Source organism: Sorghum bicolor, chromosome 8, assembly GCF_000003195.3.
Source record: "Sorghum bicolor cultivar BTx623 chromosome 8, Sorghum_bicolor_NCBIv3, whole genome shotgun sequence".
NCBI lineage: Eukaryota > Viridiplantae > Streptophyta > Magnoliopsida > Poales > Poaceae > Sorghum > Sorghum bicolor.
The window spans coordinates 57198678-57203614 of NC_012877.2; the positions used below are offsets into that span (position 1 = coordinate 57198678).

Below are 4937 nucleotides of genomic sequence, written 5' to 3' on the forward strand. Positions count from 1 at the left end.
GCTGCTGGCATCCAATATACGCGCGCATGCATGCATGTCGGCACGTACGTACGTACGCCCGTGATCGTTCGATCAGCACTCAGCAGCCTCTCTCGACCGACCGATTGCCTGACTAGCGATCTAAAGCCAGCTTTCAATCAGCAACACGCATGCATGCACAGCGTACACTATGCTTGTGCTACTGGCCAGTCGCGTGGTATAGATACGGATTTGGATGGTCTCGGTTACAAAATAGTACTAGTACAGTACAAAATACAGATAAAATACAAGGCGAGTCGGATTGGGACTTGTTTAGATCAAAAAGTTTTGAATTTTAGCACTGTAACATTTTCGTTTTTATTTGACAAACATTATCCAATCATAGAGTAACTAGGCTTAAAAGATTCTTCTCGCGATTTATATGCAAAATATGTAATTAGTTTTTGTTTTCATCCACATTAATGCTTCATGCATGTGCCGGCGGAGAATCTTAAAAAAATTTTGGTTTTTGGGTGAACTAAACAAGGCCTTGATCACGATTTTTTTTTTCAAATATTGAGCAAAAGCGGTACTATAAAGCATCTCCAGGAGTTTGGTAAAATAACTCGTATTTGCATTTCCTCTATTGGAGTCAGTCTAATGTGCTACTTTTTACATATAAGAAGTTGAATAAAATATCTGAAAAGAGATGTTCTTACTCTTAGGGAGTGAGGGGCAACGGTGCACACTAGCTTAGTGCAGCAAGCAACGTCAAGGAATTCAAGTTGGGTGGCTGCTCTTATAATAAATAACTATAAATGTTTGTTTGATAGTAATTGTATCTCTACTATAATTGAAATATTCTCCAGGCAAATCCTACCTATAAAATCAACGACTCACAACACATATTCTACAGATTAGACGGCCCAGATTAGAAGTATAATCACGACCTTACACACCCTCAGCCTCGCGTCATCTCACTCAAGCCCACGCTCGTGCGGCTCTCATGATCGCAACAACCAGAGTTCGATCCCTACTCGTTCCTCCTCCCTCCGAAAAAAGAAAAAAAATGTTGACCTCACGTCGTCCACAAGCGGGAGGCACGGGCGCCGCTCCAATCTCGGCGCCGTCGACTCTCTCCCTCCTCCACCTCACCACTGCTGGATCGCTCCTCCGTGAGGCTTGTGCAGGCGCAAGGAACGCAGCGGCGGCCTCCCTGTACCCTCGGGTCACAGCTGCTATCCTTGGTAGCCATGGCTTCGTCGCCCAGATACGGTGCCTTGGTGGCCGGATCTGGTGTCTCTAAGGTTGGATCTGCACGGTGCTTTTTCGGTAGGGCGCAACGACAGTAGTGGAGGCGCGATGGGCCGCAGGCCACCGGTCAGTCTCCATCGGTGAGCCAATCAATTCCATGATGTATTTTCTACTTGCATCTCATCCATCCCCGTTTAGGCTTGCGTAGGCATGTGACAATGACAGGTTATTCAAAACCGATTCCCTTTGAATGTTTGGTTTCCTCTGTGATTTAGTAACTATATTTTTTAATCACGTCATAACCTAGACACATCTTTCATATAGTAGATGTTTCTTGTTAATTATTTATCATCATAAATTTATATTATTTAGATCTAAAGTTCTGTTTTCTGTGCCATCAAATATGTCTCAGTTATACCTGTGCTATATATCAAATATTTATCTCAACTATACCTGGTGAGTTATTATAGTATTTTTTTATTGTAATAGTAAGATCCTAGGTTTGATCCCCACTTTCTTTATCTCGATTTCTCTGGAAAAATATTAAACACAAAAATTCAATTCATAGCTATAAAGTAATTAGTTTTTTTGCACTACCTGGATTGGGCACATGAGGTAGGTGACACGGGAAGGAAGGGGTAGTAGAGATTCTTGTATGCTTGTTGAATGAGAGATTACTTAATTATTCAATAAGAGGAGCTCCTGACGTGCTTGAGGAGGCAAATCGTTCCAGAACTGAGAAAATTCAATCCACAGTCATAATGCGACTGGCTCTTTTTTCTTTTTCTTTTTTTTCTGAAGCTGTAACTGGAGTCTCAATGCCAATCTAATGCTTAACACTACTCAAATAAGAATTATGGTTTATTTCCAATTGATAAACAGTCGCTAAAAAATAATATCCAGTATGCAAGTCCTTACCGGGTGTAGGAGGCTAAGGGCAGTGCCGACGTTTTCAAGGGCGTTTGGAAGAGCATTAGCTGGTGAGTAAATCACAACCCAAATTATCTCATGATTCGAGTTCATGTCATTCTGCCCATATATACTTTTGTTGAAATTCAGTTGAGCAAGAAATAGGCCAATAATTTTTTTTCTTCTCATGGAAGCGGCTCTATTCTGCACATATGTATAGGTCCAGATGTAGATTCCTAAAACAATATGGAGCTTATTTCATTACTTTGTTTTTGTAAAATGCTATCAGGTTAGATGAGCACTCAACTAATTTGTAAAACAAGATCACAACTAATTCTAGGAAGATATTAGGAAGAATACATGTAATACAATACTTTTATATATGCAATTTGAGGAGTGTTGTTACCAAATTAGTCTCTTGAGAAGAAAAAAAATTCCTTACTTGAGATGGCTGATGAAGAAAGACAAACTCCCATATTGGATTAGAGTATTAGATGTAGCCTATTGCTAATTTGGTTCTGATCTCCAATTGAATTTCATTGTCATCATACCGTGGAATTGGAAGCTGACTAAATGCTCTGTTGTTAAATTCCCAGGTTTCATGTATAGTTAGTGATGATGTCATGATATTGATTTTGGGCACCTGACGTGAGAGCTTTACTATAATAGTTTTTGCAAACTTGAATGTAATGAGCCTGATGTCAAATTCAAGAAAACATGGCACACTAAGATGTACTTCCCTCAAGGAAACAGGGCACACTAAAATGTACTTCCCTCAGGTTCGCAAAGAATGATCTATTTGTTTCTACTATTCTTTTTTGGGTTAGTGTTTAGCCATAACGATCATGATACAACATGTTCTCAGGAGCTTCCATCGCCTTAGTGGGGAGAAGCACGACATGGGTGTGAGTGCATGCACTGGCGCAAGTGAAATCAAATTGGAGGAGGTTGCTATTCTGAATTACGTCTACACAAAGCTCTTCGACTTCATCTCAAGGTGGAATATGGGTGTTGCTAAATAATGTGAAGCCATGTTTTATCTTGGAATTTGACAGAATAGAAATTGGCTTTGCTGGTAGTCTCTTCGGATTGTTTAGCTAAGTGCACATACCTTATTGTACGAATAACAGTCATTTACTGATCTACTGACGCTCTTGCCATGTCGAAGTATAAATAATCTTTATCAGGTTCATCAAATAGTTTTCATTTCAAATGTTTCCCTTTTACAACATAAGTGTTGCTCTCCATTTGTTTTCATCATAAAAAATATTATCATTTGAAATAAAACCGTGGCGTTAGCACGGGCACTATACTAGTAACGTATAATATATACATTTAAATGTTTGTTGGATATTTTCTAGGCATTGATCGGATATTTGACATGGGAAATTAAGATAGCAATTTTCTGAGCAAATAAATGGCTAAACTATATTACTTTGTAATTACTATAGGAAAAGTTCTCCATATATGTAGGGCCTGTTTAGTTCCCCTTGCTAAATTTTAGCTACTCTTAGGTGACTAATAGAACTAAACTATTTTAGCTTCTTTTAGTTAATGTGTTTAGAACTTTAGCTACTAAAATGACTAAAGTTTAGTTACCGAAAATTTAGCAAGGGGAACGAAACATGGTTGTAGTATTTAACATCAAAGAAACAACAATCCAATGTAGGCCTTGTTTAGACGTGAAATCTTTTTGGATTTCGCTACTGTAGCACTTTCGTTTGTTTGTGGCAAATATTGTCCAATCATAGACTAACTAGGGTCAAAAGATTCGTCTCACAGTTCACAGGTAAACTGTGTAGTTAGTTTTTGTTTTCGTCTATATTTAGTACTTCATGCATGTGCCACAAAATTCGATGTGACGGAGAATCTTGAAAATTTTTTGAATTTCGATGTGATCCAATCATTTTGCAGTAATTAAATGTTTTGCCCAGCCTAGGAAATGTCAAGATGAAACTCATGCATTGTGGAGGTTGTTTCATTATTCGTTTCATTGATGCCCCGTCAGCGGATTTGTTTTGGAAACAGTGCATTGAAACGGGCTACTAAGACTGGCCTTATGAAACTAGAGGGGTCAAAGCCCCTACAGGAAACGTACTACAAATTTAGTTAAAAAATTGAGCTAGGCCTTGTTTAGTTCCGAAAAGTGAAAAGGTTTCGGTACTGTAGCACTTTCGTTTGTTTGTGACAAATATTATCTAATCATGGACTAACTAGGATCAAAAGATTCGTCTCGTGATTTACAGCTAAACTGTATAATTAGTTTTTGTTTTCGTCTATATTTAATGTTTCATGCATGTGCCACAAGATTCGATGTGACGAAGAATCTTGAAAACTTTTTGGTTGTCAGGATGAACTAAACAAGGCCCTAGTCGATTGTTACGGTTCCTATAGTAGGTTCTTTTTTTGTGGGTGGAGATCGAGAGGACTAGAGTACGTAAAAGGGAGGCAGGCATGCGTGCGTGCGTGTGTGACGAAGCCCAAAGCCGCAAATAATAAAGCTGGTCGATCAGCATCAGCTAGCAGTGATTGATCATCCTGCATGGCTCGTGTCCTTCCCGAACGTGGAGTCACGCACGCAACAACAGGTAATCTTTTACGAGGTAATTTTTTTAGGTATATATACGAAGTATTAAATAAAAATAAAAATAAAAATTAATTATATAATTTATTTATAATTTATTTTAAACCTAATTAATTTATAATTAAATAATATTTATCAATATAAATGAAAATATTATCGTATCTAAAACTATAAAATTTTACCAACCATGCATGTATAGGCTCGGTCCATAGGAACAGGAACGAAAAGGTTG

At 38.2% G+C, this 4937-nt stretch overlaps 1 long non-coding RNA gene across 1 annotated transcript; it reads left to right on the forward strand.

Annotated features, from left to right (window-relative positions):
* LOC110437487 lies at nt 1133–3304 on the forward strand. Its single transcript, XR_002455539.1, has 4 exons — nt 1133–1352; nt 2116–2192; nt 2718–2900; nt 2987–3304. It is a non-coding gene; the product is annotated as an uncharacterized LOC110437487 (long non-coding RNA).